The sequence below is a fragment of the Gracilinanus agilis genome, chromosome 1 (genome assembly GCF_016433145.1).
Source record: "Gracilinanus agilis isolate LMUSP501 chromosome 1, AgileGrace, whole genome shotgun sequence".
Taxonomy (NCBI): domain Eukaryota; kingdom Metazoa; phylum Chordata; class Mammalia; order Didelphimorphia; family Didelphidae; genus Gracilinanus; species Gracilinanus agilis.
The window spans coordinates 361686862-361708529 of NC_058130.1; the positions used below are offsets into that span (position 1 = coordinate 361686862).

A 21668-nucleotide genomic window follows, 5' to 3' on the forward strand; every position below is an offset into this window, starting at 1 on the left:
TTACCATTCCACTCCACTCTTCTCCCAGTTTTACAGTTTCAAGTGTTTTGAATCTGTTGGAGTTTATCAGGGAACCTGCCTTAGGGAGGTGTCCTAGACAGATCTAGTCTAAGACTCTGAAGTACCGAGTCTCTCCCGTGGTATCTTTGCCCCAGGAGGTCAAATCCAAAGATCCTCTCCTCAGCCCAACCCTCCCAAGTAATCCAGCCCAGAACTCCTCTTTGTATAAAATCCCTGCTCTTTATTTCAGGATTAAAACCTTTGTCTCCAACTCCCCCACCATTTCTTTAAAATGTTAATTTTGAAGGAAGACTTGAATGGGCAAAATAAGTTTTTCTATAAATCAGGGAGTCATTCCACCTCTGGTCAATGCCTTGAGGCAAGGTTACACACATCCATTCATCCATCCCTCTCCCACACCCTCTCTTTCCCTAACCACCCCTCACACCCCCACCAGGATCTAAATCTGGGGAACATTTAAATCAGTGACCTTCAAACTCTACTGCCCGCTGCCCCCTTAAATGTTCTATCTAGGCTGGGAGACATTATTCCTAATCTGAGAGTAGGATACAATACAATGAAATTTAGAAAGAGTTGCCTTAGAAACAGACTGACAACGCATTTTTATTTGAGATCTAGAGGAAGCTAGAGAAGTTAGTAGGCAAGAGTGAAGAGGGAACATTCGAGGCGTGTGAAATGGAAGTTTAAGGGGACCTGCAAATGACAAGGAACACCATCTTTAAAATGGAATGAATTTGAGAGATGTGGAGCAATATCTCATACCACAAACCTGAGACAATGTTCCCATCACTGATTTAAACAATTCTCTTACAAATTCCTTTACAAGGCTAAGAATGAATAATAAATCGATTCAAAAGCACTTAAAGGCATTATTTACCTGTTGGGATCAGAAGATACAAATAGGAAAAAAATGGAGAGCCCCCACTTTAAAATAGGGCATTAGAGGAAACAACCCATAAAAGAAAGTTCAGCTATTGAGCACATGACAAGACCTAGAAGAAATGGCCCAGAAGTTCTTAGTTTACAGAAGGCCTTCATGATTAAGATCCTTGTCTCATCAGAAGAAATGGAGCTGACGAGTCTTATCGAAAACGTGAGCAAACAGGGCAAGTTAAGGCAAGGGGAGAGGATGATCTGGACATGACAAGTTTTTCCACCACCTAGCCATCGTGAATGCCAATACACCAATAGGATATCCTGTTTAGACATGCCCTAATTGAGGGAAGAAAATGCCAACTATAATTGAGAGCCATATAACTTCCAGGAGGATGGCCAAGTGCAAAGTCTTTGCCAAATCCAATTCTCTCCGATTTCAACTTCAAAACATTAAGAAATGCCAAAATTAAAATAAAAAGATCAATAGATGTATGCATTGATTGTCAAATCCAAAACATGTTGCAAATACTAGAGTTGGTTAAATATCCTTTAAGGAGACTAAAAAGGCGAGTTTTCAAAAATGTGAGGGAAATATCAAGGGAAATAATGAAAAAAAATGTGAAGGAAGGTGGCCTAGCAGCATTAAACTATATTACAGAGCAGCGGTCATCAAAACAATATGGTACTGGCTAAGAGACAGAAGGGAGGATCAGTGGAATAGACTTGGGGTGAGTGACATCAACAAGACAGTGTATGATAAACCCAAAGAGCCCAACTTTGGGGACAAAAATCCACTATTTGACAAAAACTGCTAGGAGAATTGGGAAACAATATAGAAGAGATTAGGTTTAGACCAACATCTCATACCCTAAACCAAGATAAAATGACCTGAATATAAAGAGGGAAACTATAAAGTGAACACATAATAGTATACTTGGTCAGATCTCTGGAAAAGGATTTTAAAACCAAGTAAGAGTTAGAGAAAATGACAAAATGTAAAAATAAATGATTTTGATTATACTAAATTAAAAAGCTTTTGTACAAACAAAAACAATGCAATCAAAATCAGAAGGGAAACAACAAATTGGGAAAAAAATCTTTATAACAAAAAACTCTGACGGGGGTCTAAATTTCTCAAATATACAAGGAGTTAAATCAATTGTATAAAAAAAATCAATCCATTCCCCAATTGATAAATGGGCAAGGGACATGAATAGGCAATTCTCAGATAAAGAAATCAAAACTATTAATAAGCACATGAGAAAGTGTTCTAAATCTCTAATAATTAGAGAAATGCAAATCAAAACAACTCTGAGGTATCACCTCACACCTAGCAGATTGGCTAAAATGACAGAATGGGAGAGTAATGAATGTTGGAGGGGATGTGGCCAAATTGGGACATTAATGCATTGCTGGTGGAGTTGTGAAATGATCCAACCATTCTGGATGGCAATTTGGAACTATGCTCAAAGGGCTATATAAGATTGCCTGCCCTTTGATCCAGCCATACCATTGTTGGGTTTGTACCCCAAAGAGATCATAAACACTTGTACAAAAATATTTATAGCCGTGCTTTTTGTGGTGGCAAAAAACTGGAAAATGAGGGTATGCCCTTCAATTGGGGAATGGCTGAACAAATTGTGGTATATGTTGGTGATGGAATACTTTTGTGCTCAAAGGAATAATAAACTGGAGGAATTCCATGTGAACTGGAAAGACCTCCAGGAATTGATGCAGAGTGAAAGGAGCAGAGCCAGAAGAACATTGTGCACAGAGACTGATACACTGTGGTAAAATCAAATGTAATGGACTTCTGCACTAGTAGCAATGCAATGATCCATTACAATTCTGAGGGACTTATGGAAAAGAATGCTACCCACATTCAGAGGAAGAACTACAGGAGAGGAAACACAGAAGAAAAGCAACTGCTTGAACACATGGGCTGAGGCGGATATGATTGGGGATGTAGACTCAAAACTACCACTGCAATGCAACTATCAACAATTTGGAAATGTCTTGATGGATGACACAAGTTAAAACCAGTGGAAATGCCCATCAGCTGGGGGTGGGGGGGGGGGGGTGAAGGTAAGAACATGAATCATGTAACCATGATAACTTTTCTAAAAAATAAAAATTATTTTTAAAAAAGTGAGGGAAAATTCACAACCAAATCAAAGATGGAGAGGGAATTATAAAAGATAAAACACACTATTTCAAATATATAGCATTAAAAAGTGAGTGCAAGGTTAATCAATATAGCCAGAATAACAAAAGATATTGGGGGAAAAAGGGAAATCTTCAAATCAAATAAATCTCTAGAAAAAACTAGGATATGCAATGTTTGTAGAGAAATGACACGAATATAAAAGTAATTCTTAAGTAGATAATTGGTCAAAGGATATAGTTTTCAAAGGAAGAATTGCAAGCTAACAATCACTACTTGGAAATGTTCTATATATCACAAAGAGAAATGAGAATTAAAACAATTCCAAGATTTCATCTCATACACAGGAAAATGACAGAGGACATGTGAAATGGTCCAATTTTACTAGAAAACAATCTGAAATTCTGTAAGAAGTATTACTCAATAGTTCAATCCCTTTGATCCAAAAATCCCACTACTGGTCAGGTGGTCAAGGACAAAAAGGAAGGTCACAAAATATACATAAGGAGAACTTTTTTGTGGTGTTAAAAACCTATAAGCAAGAAGACACCTATAGATTAAGGAATACATGAACAATATGAAATTAGTAGGACAAATTCAGAGTCATGTGAGCAGATAAAGAATAAAGTCAGCAGAACCAAGAGAACAGCTACACTTACCCCTAAATGAAAACAGCACTAAGAGGTAGGAGGATCTCTGATTATTGTTCATGATAAATCTTGGTCCTGAAACATGCCAGACACATCACTTTCCTCCTCTCTGTAGAGTTCAAAGTTTACAAGTAGAAAGTGTTACATATCTGGCTGGATGGGTTAATGTGTTGGTAGATTTTGCAAATGACAACGTTAAAGGTAAGGTTCTAAACTCTAAGGATACAAAGAAAAAAGAGTGACAAAGTAGTTCTCTGACCTCAAAAAATTTACATTCTACTGGGAGATAAAATGTGTCAGACATGTAAATAACAAGGTAACTTGACAAAGAGAATTCTAAAAACTAGGGTAATCAAAACGGCTTCCCTGAAGAGATATATAAACTCAAATCTTCAAAGATAAGGATTCTAAGAGGAAAAGATGAGGAAGGAATCTATTCCAGGCATGAGGGAAATCTTATGGAAAGGCATGTAGTAGCAGACAGAATGCCCAGGGCAGCAGTCAATTGACCAGTTTGATTGGAAGATTGAAGGAATGAAGGGAAATAAACGTGAAGTAATTATCAAATGGTTCTCTGGAACCAGATATCAAAAGGCTTTTAGATACACCAAGCTGAGGAATTAACATTTTAACCTAGAAACAAAAGGGAGTCACTAAAAATTTTTGTACTGTAATGAGGTTTTAGGAATATATTAATTTGACAACTAAATGAAGGATAGATTGGAAAAGGGGGAAAACTGGAGCAATAGAAAAAAAAACAATAGAAAGCTATTGCCAGTCTGAAAAGTGATGTGGGGTTCTTGGAGGAAGTGGTGCCAAGGGGATAAAGAAGTTTTAAGCAGTGCCACAAGCTTCCCTCCACAAAACTCTAAAACAGTTCAAGAATAAGCACCAGAGCACATCTTGATAGGGAAATCCAGAAAGTCAGTGAGGCATTTATCTAGCCCAGGTGAGAATAGGGAGAGAGGGAAAATCTGTGCACAATGGGAACTGGGGTCAGGCTAGAACACATACAGAGAGCACTTTAGAGCTCAGGAAGTGACTGTGAACCCCTGGAACTACTCAATGCATACTAGGCGAAGAATAGTTGTAAACTGGCAGCTTTCATTGTCCACTAACCAATTTCAGGTAAAGGACATAAGGCAATCTAAAGGAGATCTTGTACAGGGGGACAGTGTTCCCAGGTAGGAAGGTTCTAGATAGCATAATGAGAGAAGAAATTAAAAACCCAGCAGCAGCAACAGTGTAACTCAGAACCCAGGCACAGAACAGTGTCTCATTTTCAGCCTTTACCCCAATCTGCAGATGAATAAACCAAGGGGAAAATCCCAGACCAATGAGGAGGCAACAATTCTAGATCTCTGAACCAACAAAGCTTTCCAACAGACTGATAGAGCTGCATAAGTAGTCTTGTTCTTGCTCAGACTAGAATTCAGTTTAGGAACTTGTGGAGCTCAGTCCAATGGGGCAACAAGCATTCTTTGCTCTGGATCAGACCACTTTAGGTGCCCTGAAAGCTTACAAGTCTCCAGCCCATCCGTAAATCTTAGGATATAGCAACAAGACTAACCAGACCTTTCTCCAGAAGTACCACAAAGCCTAGCCCTAATCTCAAGACCAAAGTCAGGAAGAAGACTCGAAAAACAAGCAAACAACAACAAAAAAGACAACCACATTGAGCTATTATAGTAGCAGGGAAGCTTACGACACAAATAATGATCCCAGAAGAGAATAATCCCAAAACATCTACAATTAAAGTCTCAAAGAAAAAACACAGCATGGGCATAAACACAATTAGCATTCCTGGAAGAGAAAAAGAATTGTTAAGAAAAAGTTCAAAATTATTTTTATAAAGAATGTTTGAGGAAAAAACTGGAAATGAGAAGGGGAAAAAATGGAAATGGGAAGACAGACTTGGAAAGGGAACTGACATATCGGTATAAGAGGAAAAAACCTTACCTAAGCAACAAACTCCCTGAAAATTCAAATGGACCAAATGCGAATCAATGATTTCATGAGACAATAAGAAAACATTAAAACAAAGTAGGAAGGTGGAAAAAATATAAGTAAATATAAGTATCTCACAGCAAAAAGAAATGACCTGGAAAACAAATCAAGAAAAAGTTTAGGAATTATTGGTCTATCTCAGTGATGGTAAACCTTTTAGAGACCTCATGCCCAAACTGCAACCCTCACACTGCATGTGAGCCACCCTCTTAGCCCAGACAGGGGAGGAAGGGTTACCATTGGGCTGCTGGGCAGAGGGGCAGGTGATTGAAAGCTGTCCTAAGGCATAGGAGAGAGGGGGAGGAGAGCAACTCTCCAGCACACATATCATAAATTCACCAGTATGAGTCTATCTGAACATCATGACCAAAAGAAAAGGCCTAGACATCCTAATTCATGAAATGTTCAAAGTAGATAAAGAATCCATTGGCCATCTCAGGAAAGAAAATAAAAACTCCCAGGGAACATTATAGCCAAAATCTAAGTTTCCAGGTTAAAAAAAAAAGAACATTGCAAACACCCAGTAGGAATTAAAAAGTACTAATGAGTCAGGATCACCCACGATTTAGCAGTAACTACTACAAAGGAGTGGAGAACTTAAAAATATGGTATTTCAGAAGGCAAAGGATATAACCTTACAGCAAAGAATAACTTACCTAAACAAAATGATTATAATGCTATGGGAAATATATCTCTAACAAAGACTTTCAAGCATTTCTGATGAAAAGTCCAGCGTTGCATAGAAACTCTTTAAGTTCAAACACAGAAAAGAAACATGAATGAACAATAAAAGAGTAAATAATGATGAAATGCTTACACTCAAATAATCAGAAGTCATAGAAGAAATGCAATTAGACAAGGCCTAGGAGTGGTTCTGTCTTAGAAACCTTAAGAAGACAAGAGAATACACTAGGAAAGGGAAATTAAGAGAAAATTATCTCACATAATCATTATGTAGACATGTATACAAAGGGTGGTGGGGAAGAAGAGACACTTGTAGTGAACTCTTAACTGAATGGGTCACAAATACATACACATGCAGAGATAAAAAACATTTCACTCCAAAGGGAAATAAGAAACAAAGAGAAGAGGGGAGGGGGATTTATGGGAACAATTTGTCCTAAGCAAAATAAACTCTAAGAGGAATCCAAGGGAATATCCATAAACTAGAGAATGAATAAACAAGTTATGGTGTGTGACAGAATTATTTTGTGCTGCTCTATCAGTGTAGTGATCAATCATGATTCCAAAGGACTTATAATGAAACATGCTATCTATACCTCAAGATAGAGAGGTGAAGAACCTGCACTACAGAATGAGATTTTAATATGGTCAATATGGAAGTTTGTTTTTATTTGACTATACATTTTTATGCTTTTTCTTGTGTACTCAACTGAGGGGGAGAGGGAGAAGACAGATTTTGACAGATTTTAAATGATTAGGGCCTTACCTAGAGTAAAAGCTATGAGAATAGAGAAAATGTAATTGATGGAAAATGTTTGGAGATGGAATTCCTAAGATTTGGCAAGTGACTAAGTATAAAGGGTAAAACTGAATGAAGAATCACAATTTCAACATTAGAAATCTACTGAAGTAAAAGGATACTGGTATCAACATAAACAGAAAAGTGTGGAGGAATGTCACATGGGAATGGGATGGGAAAGTGAGAAAATGTTCCTTTTTGAACATGTTAGTTTTCAGATGCCAGTGGCACATTCAGGTGAAGCTGTCCAGGAGACAGGTGGTTGAATTCAGGAGAGATGTAAGGGCTTATTATTTAGATTTGAAGGCATTTTTTCTATATACCTTCAGACAGTGTAGAGACAGAAGAGGGCCTCATCATCAGGAAAAATTCTCTAATGATACAAATTAATTTTTATAATGAACTATTATACTACTAAGATGTTTTCCCCCAGAAAAATTTCAGCCTTCTCTTGCAGCAATTTCAGAGTAACTCTTTACTGTTCTTCGCTTTGCCCCAATGATGGGAGATAAGAAAAAATGGAAGAGAAAAAAGGTGATAATATAAGTAACAACCATAAGCTACATATACAATATAAAAAAACAAATATTTAACATAAAAATAGCACATATCGATATAAAATAACTGTTCTGTTGGCTAATTTTCTGTCCCTTGCTAGTGTGGGCTTTATTCTAATTCATGAATATTCAGTGACAAGTTGCTCATGATGATTCCTTTGTTTAGGGATTTGGAGTGGCACTTGTAGTCAGGGCAGGGGTTCTTAACTTTTTGTGTATCATGGACCCCTTGTAATAGTCTGGGAGTTTCTTTTCCTAAGGTCTGTGTCCCTGGGATAAGAATTCCCTTTTGACTGGTAGAAAATTTCTGTGAATCACTAGATTTAGATTTCAGTGAACTTAAAAGTCATCTAGTCCAACCTTATTTTTACAAATGAAGTAACAGTAATGTTACTTCAGAGGAATGAAATGACTAACCGAAGTAAACAGGCAGTAAAAGGAGAAGATACTTGAAAAAGGTTATGTCTAAAGTTCCTTATTCTATTAAAGGAAGAAGAAAACTGGATAAGAAACATTTAAAGCCAAAAGAGGGTAGAACAGCAGGTAGTCAATTGATTTCCCAAGAGTTGCCTCAACCTGAATCACTGAGATCCCACCATAAGACTGATCTCAAATATCATGCTTTAGGCCACTTTTTAAAAAGATTTTTTAAGATCCCTTTGTTATCTGAATAATCACAATCCCTTGCATAGTCCAAGAAAAGTGCCTTTATTTTGCTTATCTCAAAGTCCCAGCGAAATTTGTATGACAAGATCATTTTTTAAGAAAGGGCTGACTACCAGAAATACATTCTTTTATGCATAAAACTTTTCTTCATCCAATCCTCAAAATATATTCTTGTTTTACTTCCTTTCCTGGACATACAAAGTTTAGGCTATTTAAAGGGCTTGATTTACCTAGAATTTTTTACAGGTTCACACGTTTTCAAGACCCTCTTAATATAAGTTTAAAAAATATTCTTTTCTATCTGACACAGCTTGGAAAAAAAGATAGTTTGAGATAGCCTAATTACAGCAGAACCTCTTTAAAACACTAGTGGTTATGAAAAAAACTACCATTCACCTTTATAGACTAACCATGTTATATAGGATTTCTAAACCATAGTTAAGGATGACCTAGAAAAATCTACCTGTAAGCTTTTCACACCCCTCCCCCCAAAAAAAGGATGACCCAAGAACCTAGAAGAGTTTGGTTTGGGTGGAGAACTCTCCAGAGATCATTATGGTGGAATTTTTACCTCTTGTTCAGTAAACACAGGAAAATAGAATTTTCAAAGTCTATAAAGGATCCAGACCTAAAAATTACTCACCTACTATTTGCAATATGAAAGCAAAAGAGATATTATAAGTAAATTAGGGGAACACAGAGTAGTTTTTACCTGTCAGATCTATGGAGAAGGGAAGAATTTATGATCAAACAAAAGATAGAGAACATTACAAGATGTAAAATGAATAATTTTGATTATATTAAAGGTTTTGTACAAACAAAACCAATGCAACCAAGATTAGAAGAGAAACAACTGGGAAAAAAATTTATAACAAATTTCTGATAAAGGTTTCATTTCTCAAAAATATAAAGAACTAAGTCAAATTTATAAGAATCAGATTCATTCCCCAACTAATAAATGGCCAAAGGATATGAATAGGCAGCTTTCAAATGAAGAAATTAAAACTAAATAAAAATGTTCTAAATCCTTCTTGATTAGAAATGCAAATTAAAACAACTCTGAAGTACCACCTCACATCTTATCAGATTGTCATTATGACAGTAAAGGAAAATGATAAATGTTGAAGGAAATGTGGCAAATTGGGACATTAATGCATTACTGGTGGAGTTGTGAACTGATCCAACCATTCTGGATGGCAATTTGGAATTATGCCCAAAAAGCTCTAAAAGACTGGCTGCCCTTTGATCCAGCCATACCATTGCTGGGTTTGTACCCCAAAGAGATCATAGATAAACAGACTTGTACAAAAATATTTATAGCCGTGCTTTTTGTGGTGGCAAAAAACTGGAAAATGAGGGTATGCCCTTCAATTGGGGAATGGCTGAACAAATTGTGGTATATGTTGGTGATGGAATACTTTTGTGCTCAAAGGAATAATAAACTGTTGGAATTCCATGTGAACTGGAAAGACCTCCAGGAATTGATGCAGAGTGAAAGGAGCAGAGCCAGAAGAACACTGTACACAGAGACTGATACACTGTGGTACACTCAAATATAATGGACTTCTGTACTAGCAGCAATGCAATGACACAGGACAATTCTGAGAGATTTATGGAAAAGAACTGCAGGAGTGGAAACACAGAAGAAAAGCAACTGCTTGAACACATGGGTTGATGAAGACATGGTTGGGAATGTAGACTCAAAAGGACCACACCAATGCAACTATCAATGATATGTAAATAAGTCTTGATTGATCACACATGTTAAAACCAGTGGAAATTCAAGTTGGCTATGGGATGGGGAGAGGAGGTCGGGGGTTAAAGGGGAAAGTAAGAACATGAATCATGTAACCATGGATAACTTTTCTAAAAAAATAAAATATTTAAATCTGGGGGAAAAATAAAAATAAAAATGGGAAAGGATCTTATTGTACAAAAATATTAATAGCTGTTCTTTTTGTGGTGGCAAAGAATTGGAAAGTAAAGGATGTCCCTCAATTGGGGAACTGCAAAACAAATTGTGATATATGATGGTGAGGAAAAAGTATCATGCTATAAAGGAATGATGAATAGATGATTTCAGAAAGAACTAGAAAAAACTTACATGAAATGATGCAGAGTGAATTAAACAGAAATCAGGAGAATACCATACACAGTAACTGTGGAACAATCAAATGTGACAGACTTTGCTACTAACAGCAATACAATGATCCAGGACAATTCTGAGGAACATCTGAAAAAAGAATGCTATGCACCTCCAGAGAAAGAATTGTTGGGAGTTGAAATGCAGATGAAAACATGATTTATCACTTGTTTATTTGTGCATATTTGGGGGGCGGGGGGAATCTTATAAGATTACTCACTTACAAAAATGAATTATATGGAAATGTTTTGCATGATAATACATACATAACCCAGATTGAATTGCTCTTCAGCTCCAGGAGGAAGGAGAGAAGAAAAAGAAGAAAACAATATGGATCATATAACTTCAGAAAACTTATGTGGAAATTTATTATTTTAAATAAATAATTTTTTGAAAAAGAAAGCAAGGGACTAGTACAGTGGAAATCATTTTAAAATCTTACAAATTCTTGTGCTTCCATTTACTAGTTATGTGACCTTACATCTCATTTTCCTCATTTCTCAGAAAGGGAGAAACTTGTGCTAATTTCCTCTTGAGGTTTCTGTGAGCCTGACCAAATCAATTGTTTTTGGTCTTCCTCCTCTATAAAATGAGGGAATTTTTGAAGCAAGACAAAAAAAATGATTTGCCCATGACCACAGGTAGTAACAGAGCCAGTAACTCAGTATCCTCTTGCTCTAAATGTAGTACTTTCTGCTAGACCACAAATCTTAACAGATAATTTACTGAAATTTAAATCAAGTAAAAGGCAAAAGAAAAAAATTAAAACTGCTTACCTCTGGTTGTCTCTGTCAACCATTAAAATTTTTAAAACCAACGGAGCATACCGTACCAAAGAAAAACAGTCACTCCTTTTTCACCCCTGCCTTCCTTTGTGTCTCCCACAATCCCCTCCTCAAACAGTGACTGTTTGAGAAAGGATATCAATCAATAAACTTCCAGTTCTTGAACTATGATCCTATGGAATATAGATTTAAGGGCTATTGGTTTTTTTTCCTAATCTGTACTGTAAGGCACATTTTCAAGGGTTAAAATAGTATACTGTATCAGAGAAATCACTTAACCTGGGTCTTCCTAGACTTGGTACCGCTGATGTTTAGAGGATATATGTAAATAAATTACTTAATCCTTCTATGCCATATCTTGCAAATATAAATACTCCATTTCACATGAATGATGCACATTCCTGAACTTTCAGTTCAAGGTGATGTTTTTGTACTATTTCCTACTTACAGTTACTATGGAAACAGTACTTCACCCTCTTTTTAATAAAGTTTTAGGAAAACAAGGGGAGGAGTCCAAAATGTTTCCATTTTTAAAGCTTAAGACCAGTAACTCAGGATAATACATATTGTAACAATAAAACCTATATGCCTTAGACAAGAGATAGTGTTCTCTGATTCAGAGTTCTGTGGATAAAATTCTAATAGGCAAATTGCAATAGCCATAGAATTTTTTTAAACTTTATTATGTAAGTGAAAACAGAGGATTCACTCACCAGAATTTAGCTACACTACTTGGTCCCTTCAATTCTTTTCTTCCCTTCTACTAGTAAATGAGAAAAATGTTCATGCCCTTTCATTTTTCATGAAGCACAAAAGCCTCTAATCCTAGTTAGATCTCTCTTTTTTACCCTCTGTACCAGGACAAAAAAGAAACCAACAATCATGTTGCAATGAACAGAGCACCACACATGGAGTCAGGAAGACCTGAAGGCCTCAGACACTTGGCTAGCCATGTGAGCCTGGGCAATAACCTCTGGTCTATGAGGAGTCTTCTCAACTGTAGAAAAGGAATTATAAGAGCTTCTACCTCACAAGAGCTGTGAGGATCAAATGAGATAACCTTTGTAAAATGCTTTGCAATGGCTAGCACATAGTAGGTTATTAATAAATACTGTTTCCTTTCCCTTCTCTCATTCCTTCTGCATCCATTTCTAAATAGTTACGATGTTGAAGTCTGACTATCACTCAATTAATTACAAAGCACTCAAGAAACACTGGCAATATGACACTGAGAAAATTCACTTTAAGTAGAATTTACTGCCTAACAGATAATTTGTTTTATATTAATAAACCTTCAGGTTACATTCTTCTACAAAGGTCAAACCACCTTCTCCATAAAGAGTTGCCACATTCAATGAGGTGCTCATAAAGGTAAGAAATTGTTGAATGTGTTCAAATCCTATGAATAGTACATAATATCGAAGTTACTGTGATTCAGTGATATCAAGAGGTGACAGTTTAGTTTCACTGCTGAACAAATTAAAGGTAGCCCTTTCCAAATTCATAACTAAGAACAAATTTCTTTATGGAGATTTTTAATAGTATTAGTTTTCTCATGTCAAATATTTCACAGAAGGTTATGATCATGAATTAATCCATTTGTAAATGGTCATTCATTAAAATAGTACATTTCTATAGTATTGCACTTGTGGACATTAGAGAGGGAAGGGCAGAGGGTGAAAGAGTACAGAATTCATTCACTATCAGTGTAGTTCTTAGGGAAACAGGCTGAAAATCTGCTTGGACTGGTATGTTTTAATTGAGTTTTTCAAAGGAAATGCACACTAGGGTTAAGTATTATTTGAACAGGGACTGGAAAAAAGTTACACTTTTGCTAAGATTATGTTTCTAAAGTCTTTTTAAATGAACACAGAAATCTGAACAAAGAAAAATCTGATTAGAAAACTAATTCAGAAACTTTTAAAAGAGAAAACCAAAAGTAACCAAGCTGTTAAGAACAGAAATTTGGGACCAAGAACCTAGAGTGACTATTCTATATGAAATAAAGAGTTTGTAAACTGTTAGAAGGGCAAAGAATAAAAGCTTAGCAATATACTGATAGGAGAGGCAGAATTACCTTCCTGAGCCAAAAAAAGGTTATACTGCCAGAGAAGTATGGCCTTAAAATAAAAAGGTAGGTCTAGCCTGCCCTTCCCATACAGCACATAGGGGACTTTAATGTCTTGTTATTATAGCATTTATTACTATAGTAGCCTAGAAATACCCAGACCTGAATTGGAAAGAATCTTAGAGCTAAAAGTGTTCCTCTAGGCTTGAGGTTCTTAATCTGAGATACCTTGATTAATCTCTGGATAGATTCATGGGGTCTGTAAACTTGAATGGGGAAAAATAACATTTTCAATTTTTTTGGTTTCCTTTGTAAACCTTTGGGGGAAAAAAGTGCACATGACTTTATCACAATGACCAAAAGGGTGGATGACAGCTGCTTAATTTAGGTCAACCCTAAGAACAAAAAAGGTTAATCCACACACCTAATGTCAAAAAGCTAAATTGTGAAAAAGCCTAGAACAGAACACAATCTCGTGAAACCCAGGCCATTGGTCTTCCCACTATAACATGATGACTTCAGGACCTAGCATTAAGGAGTTAAAGAAAAAGGAAACATTTACCATAAGATCATAAAGAAATTTAGAGGGGGCAGCTGGATAGCTCACTGGATTGAAAACCAGGGCAAGAGATGGGAGGTCCTGGGTTCAAATCTAGCCTCAGATACATCCTAGCTGTGTGACCCTGGGCAAGTCACTTAACCGCCATTGCCTAGCCCTTACCACTCTTCTGCCTTTCTGAGACAGAAGGTAAGAATTATATTTTTTTTAAAAAAATATTCAGAAGGGACCTTAATGCTAATCTATTCCAAATCCTTCCAGTTTAAACCCAGATCCTATTGATTACAAATTCAACCTATTCCCCACTGTATTATTCCCCAAATCCCCCAACTTCTATCTCACAATTTTCTATCTCACCTTTATCTCCTTAAATTCTATTTTGTATTATTATACTTATCTGTGTGCATGCCCTTCACACTCTCTCCTGTAGCCTCTTTAAGGATTGCGACTCATTTTTTTCATCTTTGTTGTGAAAATGGAATTAGTTCACCCCTATTCATTCTTTAGACTTTAGCCACCAGGAATGTGTCACCTCACCCAACTTAGAATTAAGTGGTGAGGGGGGAGGTCTGTGACCCTCGAGTGATAGTAAGTAACAAATCAAAAACAACTGACTGCTTTTGTCCACATAGTACTAGAGGTGGACACAGGAAGTGACACAAAGAACTATCTTTGAAATATGATGGTAACTTCCAGTGAGGGAGATTTTGCCCTTTGAACTTGTCCTTGGAGGAGCTCTGGTTTGAGACCTCAGACTGCTTCCCTTTGAATTGTCACGCGGGTAAATTAAGCTGACTCCCTTTCTTTTCCCTGGATGTTTCTGGAGGGCCTAGCCTAAAAAGAGGCTTCTCATCCTAGAGGAGGTCTCATGGCTAGAAGCCTTGTTTAATTAACCTCTGTGCCCCGCTGCTGGGGCCCCTGAAGGTTCTGGCCTTCTGACTAGGCCTGAGTAACTAACTCTCTGTCTCATTTTCCCTACCTTCACTTATCATATTTGTAAATAAACTACCATAGAAGTCATCCTAACTTGGATCTTTAATTTAGAAAATGTGTAATCAATTTCCTGTCCACCAAAACTCTTAAATATCCAGTCCAACCATAATTTTTCCCTTTTACATTGTATCCCCAGTACCTTCTACACAAGTCTTAATGTTAATGTAATTGAATTGAGACAGAACTAGTTGTAGTCAAAGGCACTAAGATAAAACTTCAATATGTTAATTCCACTACATTTTAGTTACTATTTTTTCACTTAAATTGCATATTCTCAACCCCATCTCCTCCTTCCTTTTATTCTTTACTTATGCCTAACCACCTCTAGTTTTATGTTATGCCCTACAGATCCAATATTTCTAAAATTTACTTCAGCTCTCCAGGGAAAAAAGAAAATATGAATCTAATAATCATATACTTAATCCTCCTTCTGTAAAAAGTAAAAATGGATAGCCTCCAAAAACCCCTCCCTTTCCTCTTTGTTTTCAGCCCCCTTCCCCCAAATAACAGCTGCAAACCAATAGCAAAATAAAGGATAAAATTTCCCCTTTTTCTTCTTCTTTTGGTGTTCGAAGTAACTGCAATGAAAATACCCTGAATCTATAATCACAAGACTCGAGTTTAATCCTGGCTCTACTATTTTCCTACCTGTGTGACTTTGACCAAGTCACTTCTCTTCTATTTAATCTGTAAAATGAGGGCAAAGGACTATCCTGACCTTTAAGACACCTTTCAGTTCTAGATCAGTGATCCTATGATTCACAGAATAAATAAAGGAATCAACAACCCATTTAATAGGCAATACTAATCAGGAGTACCACCATTAGGCTTACAAAGAAAAAGAACAGAATAAGAAATGTGGAGAAAAAATTCAAGAGGTGTAAGAAAGTTTAGGTATTTGTGGACCACCAGCAATTTGCCTGTAATGCTTATGGAACCACAAGATGTTAATCCTAAATCAAATAAAGTGTTGATTGTACACAGATTTTTTTAAAATTCATAATCACACTTAAATTCAGGGATTTGACTCAAATTCTCAAATATTCAAAGATTTAAGTTCCAAGGAGGTCAGTGAATAGGGGGCTAATGTAGGAATCAGAAAACCTAGGTTCAAGTCTTCCTCCAACACAACCGGGCTCAGTAATGAGCCCTTGAGACAGACTTGAAACAGTCAATGAACTTCTCTGAGACTCAGACAATTCTTAAATTTCAAAAAAGATGCTCATCTGCATTAGCAAAAGTTTCCATCCAGGGAGAAAAAAAAAAGTTAAGGAAACCTTGATCTCAAAAATAATCCTAACCAACTATCCACTACTAAATATACAAAAGAATCAAAGACCTTAACAGAATTAGAAGCCATCTTGCCCAAGTCATACCTACAGGGAAAGCTATTTCCAACAAGTAGAAGACCTCCAGTAAGAGGAGGAATATTTAATATCTCCTTAAGCAGTCCATTCTATATTTAAAATCTCTCTCTAAATTTCATCTTACTAGATTTATTCCATCAGTTGAGATCTTTTTTGAATCCTGCCATCCAACCTATTAGCTATCTCTCTCCACTATTTCTAACCTACAAATTTAACAGATATATCAACAATGCCCTCACATCCAAGGCATTAATTTCTTTTTTTTAAATAGCACAGGACCAAAGATCTCTGAGATCCTCAACTTTAAAGGAGTTTGGGGAGGAAAGGCTGGGGGGGAGGGGGGAGGATTTAAATAGTTTTGAATTCTTTTAAATCCTAAGTGGAAGCTTTCTAATAAGCTCCCCTCAACTCTCCCTCCCACTAACTAGAGATTCTTGGTTCCAGTATTGGAAGGGAAGGTAGTAGCCCATTTGCAAATTAAATTTCAGCTTCTAGTTAGCTCCTTCCCAGACTGCCTACAAACATACCTCTCCTGAATCCATCTTTAAGGGGAGGAAAAAAAAACCTTGCCATCATTTTCTAGTCTCAAATTCTCTTCATCTTTACTCTTCTCTCTTTTACTGCTAAACTCCTATTAAACAAAATCTACTACTTTCACTTTCTAATTCTTAGCAATATGACTTTGGATCCCCACCATTCTACTGAAATTCAAAGGATGCCCCGGCCCTCTTAATTGCTAAATCCAAAGTCCTTTTATTAGTCTTCATTCTTCCTGGACCTTTCAGCACCTTATAAGTGATTCTTGACCATTCCCTTCCATGAATGTTCTTTCCTAGTTCTCCCTGGAAAAGGAGGCTAACAAAATTTCAGTCAGAGATGATATCACTTATCACATGTATATATGGGTATGTGAATAATATGGAAATGGGTAACAAGTGATAACATTTGTACAACCCAGCAGAATTGCTTGTCGGCTCTGGGAGGAGGGATTAGAAAATGAATCATGTAAACATGGAAATATATTTAAAAATAAAAATAAATTAAAATTTTCAGTCAAAACCTTTTTCAAAAGCCACATAATCCAACCTATATCAGATCAAGAACACTTCTTACATTATTCTCCAACAAGTGATCATCAGCTTTTGCTTGAAGACCTCCAATGAAGAACAATGGAAGCAGCAAAAATAACCTCCAAAAAAACACTTTTGTAGTATCTTTTGTAATGTCTTTAATTCAGAAGTATTCTAATTTCCTACCTAAAATCATTCAAATTATCATTTGAAGTGGAAATAAGTCTAATAATATTGTTGTTAAATACTTTCAGTCTTGTCTGACTCTTCCTATTTGGGTTTTTCTTGGCAGAGATACTAGTTTGCCATTTCCTTTTCCAGCTCATTTTACAAATAAGGAAACTGACTTAAACATGGTAAGTGACTTGTCAGGAGTTACATGGTAAGTGACTTGTCAGGAGTTACATAGCTAATAAATGTCTGAGGTCAAAATAAAACTCAAGTCTTACTGACTCCAGGTCCAGCATATTATCCAGAGCCAACTAAGTCAAATGATAAAGACTAGTAAATGAATACGTGCACTAACTAAATGGCAGTACTGAATAAGCAGTAACTCACTAGATATCTAATTCTAAATGCCTCATAATTCTGGAATTTATTTCTTGGCTTGGTAAGGAAAGAGCACTCTTCAACTAATAAATAAGAAAAATTAGAAATCAAATACCCCTTTAGAGGTAGAACATTATTTCTAAAAAGAAAACACATTATTTAAGTCTATACTGGCAGAAAGAGGAAGAAAATTCATGTTTATAATGAGTCACCCCTCCTTTCTTTGGAGAGGTAAGGAACTACAAGTGTGGACTGTAGCATTTACAGATAGACTCAAGTCCTCAGTAGGCTGGTTTTGCTTAAGTGATTTTCTGTATTAAAGGAAAAGCTTAAGAGTAGGATGGAAGAAAAGGATTCTATCTAGAAATGACTAATAACAAAATTAAAGATATTTATAAAAATTCTTGAAAAAAAACTGAAGAAAAAAGGAATGTTACTACTCTGAACATAAGAAATTAAAAATAATTATTTTTTAACTCCTTAGTAGCTAAAACACAAATTCTCTTAGATTTTTAACTATTATCCAGAAAAAAGGTATGGGGGGAGGATACACCCCCCCAAAAAAGTGAGAAAAATATTTAGGAGGTTTCTGAAGACACCTTTCCTAATCATAATTAACATATCTCAGTAACAACTGAAAGTATTCAAAACTATTTAATTACCTTTAAGAAGGCAAGAAATGTAATGAAATAAGCCTAAACTAAAATTAAGTGATATGAGAATCTGTCCATTAAATTATGGATTTAAAGGTAAGAAAATTGTAAATCATTACAAAAAAATTGTGCATTAGTAAAGCTTCAAGAAATGATCAGGCCTGTGACTGGTGGTATCATTTAATTAATTCTCTAAAGGGCAGAAGCTAATTTAGTGTAGGGTACATGCATTCATACTATTCAATCATAAAAAATTTAAGTATTGTGAATTTTCCCGTTCTACCTGCAAAAAGGCTAATTCTTTATACAACTAAACTTCAACTTAAAAAAAAAAGGGGGGGGAAATATTGTTTAAAAGGTTAAGTCAGCATGAACTCTGGGAGAAAACAATGCATTGTGTATTATTTCCTCACATCTTTTCTAAAAAATTAATACAAACTTTTGAAGGAAATTTGTTTGGTCCTTAGTTTCTAAGGTAATGTTATTTGTTCTGAAACTAAACATACAGAGAAATTTATATGAAATATTCCTCTAAAATAAACTAATTATATTTCACAGATTTTAATTCCCTAAAACAAAAAGTCATGTTTAAATTATTAGATTCATTAAACTAAAACTTGTTAAAATTAACCTTAAGTGATTAATCTTAAGTAAAAGGTCAAAACACTCAGACTTATGTTTCAAAACAAAACAAAAAGTTGAATTGGAAGCCATATTCCCATTTTCCCACATTGTAGAATAAACTAAAGACAGTTTCAGATGTGGACTGGTGGAAAACATTTCACAAAAGCAAAAAATAAACATTCACCACATAGATTTAACTCCAAAACTTTTAAGACTCAAAGGTTCCCTTTTATAAATATTCATCTACTCGAACAGAAATTTCCTTCAATCTTTGCGACTGTCAAGATGTAGGGGTGGGCAGATAGATCTTGAAATTGATAGGGGTTTTATCAGTTTAGAGAACAGTATTGGAAATTGGAAACAAACAAAAATTTAAGAAACTGAAAGCCTTCTAACACCACAAGACAAAATTTACTTCCATCACAGTTTACTCAAAGCAATGCTGATTTACACTACATGATACTTACAAATTCCAACAGGACTGCACAGGAAGGTGTTAGTTTTCTCTCTGGAATCTTCACTCTTTCCAGTTTGTTTTTTTATTTTGAATCCTTTGAAATAATATCCAAGTTCCTTGAAGGTACCTGACCTGTGGCTATTTGACATAGAGTTACTTCAAGTCAGCTACCCATCCTTTTGTTTTAAATTATTCATATGGCTATTTCCAGAATTAGCCTTGGATTTAAGATTGTAAAATCTTCTGAAACCTTTCTTCTTTATTATCTGGTGTACATGTCACTGTCATAAGCATCCACTCCAGATGAAATATCCGTTTTATAACACAAAAAGCAAAAAACAAAAAGCAGATTTCACATCTGAAGTGAAGAGCATTCCTAAGCATCAGCATATACAGAGAGACAACAGCTATCTCAATACCACCATATTGCTGGTTAAGGGCAACATTTTAGAAAATATATTTACACTTAAATAAAAGATAGAAGAAAAAAACCTCTGGATTCTATTATCTCTTCATTTAGAAAAGAGGATCCATGGCAAAGTGAAAAGGGTGGACTTCAAAATACCTAAAATTTATAATAAAGGTAAAAATATCTGCCATGAAACTTCAGCAATGTTTAAACAGTAATTTGAAACTGTTTAAACTATTCAGTACACAGATCAAACATATCTTACAGCTCTGGCTTAAGAACATTAACTAAAAAAAAAAAAAATCAGCAAAATTCTGCCAGCTGAACTACTTTAACCCTTAAAACAATTTGTTCTGAACCAAAATACTGAAGAAGTGCCTGTACTCTTGTGGTGGAGCAGTGAAATTGTTCACTGTTGTCAATTCACTTCCAAGTTGTTTCTTGCCAGTTTTAATAAACTTCTGGGTCAGAATTATCCAGTCATCATAATTCCAAATAATGGCCACTCCAAATATCCAGGGATTTTTTTAAACACAAATAACAAACCTAGAAAGGAAAAAAAAAAGTTCATATCTCAGTGCTTTAATCACCTGTGAAAAGTTTCAAAAACAACTCTATAAAAGCCAGCAAAGGACGACTAGTGGGCTGAAAAGAAACTAGAAACCAAAAAACTGCAGACCAAAAGCAAATAGCACACAAAGAAGTGACTGCATAGTACAGAAAGAGCTGGTAGAAGATGCTGTGTTTACTAATAAAAACTCTTTTAACTCTAAAAGGGAAGAAGAGAGTTTAAGAGAGGGCACTCTCTTATACATTTAATCACATATCCTTACTCTTCTCCTTTTACATCGAAACTGAGGCGTCTCGGAAAAGTCCAATTGTTCTTATTTTTAAATACTGTTATCCCTTCAAAACATCTAAGGAAATAGACCTATAGGCAGGCAGACACAGGTGTTGATGCCGTGGGGTTAACTCTAGTTGTTACTAAGTCCGACACACTAGAGGAGGGACAAAAATACGAAGCCTCAATGGAATATTTTAAAAGGGGGGGATTATTTCTTTTACCTATGTGTAGAAAAGGAAAAGATGGCTTAAATGTTAGGGGTTAGGGGCAAGAAACGAAATTTTTCCCAAAGGAGAAACTTCCCCCTCCCAGGCTTAAGGTGTAAGTTCTCTCCTTTCTTGGGATTAGCTCAGAAAAGAGAAGACTTCCATCTGCGCTGGGGGAAGGGAAGCCTTTCTCCTCAGCCTCTAGGGCTGGTGTCTCCCTCCTTCCCCATCTCCCTCCCGGGAAGGGCAGCTCGTCTCCCCCGCCACGGGACGAAAGAAGACGGTCCTGGCCCGGGTCCGGGGCGAGACAGGCCAAGCGAGGAGGATAAGAAGTGGAACCCAAGCCACAGACGTCGCGGGGCCAGAGGCTGGAAGAAGGGCCGGGAGGCCGGAGGGGGGGGGCCAAATGAGAACGTCGTACCCGCCACCCCCCCTCCGGCCCAAACCTGGCCCAGCCCCCAGGCGGCGGCGGCGGCGGCACCCCAACGGGACCCGGGAGCCGGTCCCACTAGGGGCC

General features: G+C 36.3%; 1 protein-coding gene across 2 annotated transcripts in view; it reads right to left on the bottom strand.

Annotated features, from left to right (window-relative positions):
* Positions 1-19998, bottom strand: part of GPBP1 (GC-rich promoter binding protein 1) — a 96360-nt gene extending 76362 nt beyond the window's left edge. For both annotated transcript variants that reach the window (XM_044663845.1, XM_044663838.1), the window contains exon 1: positions 19703-19998. The gene's annotated coding sequence lies outside the window, so the exon portion shown is untranslated. The remainder of the gene's footprint in view (positions 1-19702) is intronic.
* Between the last annotated feature and the right edge of the window lie 1670 nt (positions 19999-21668).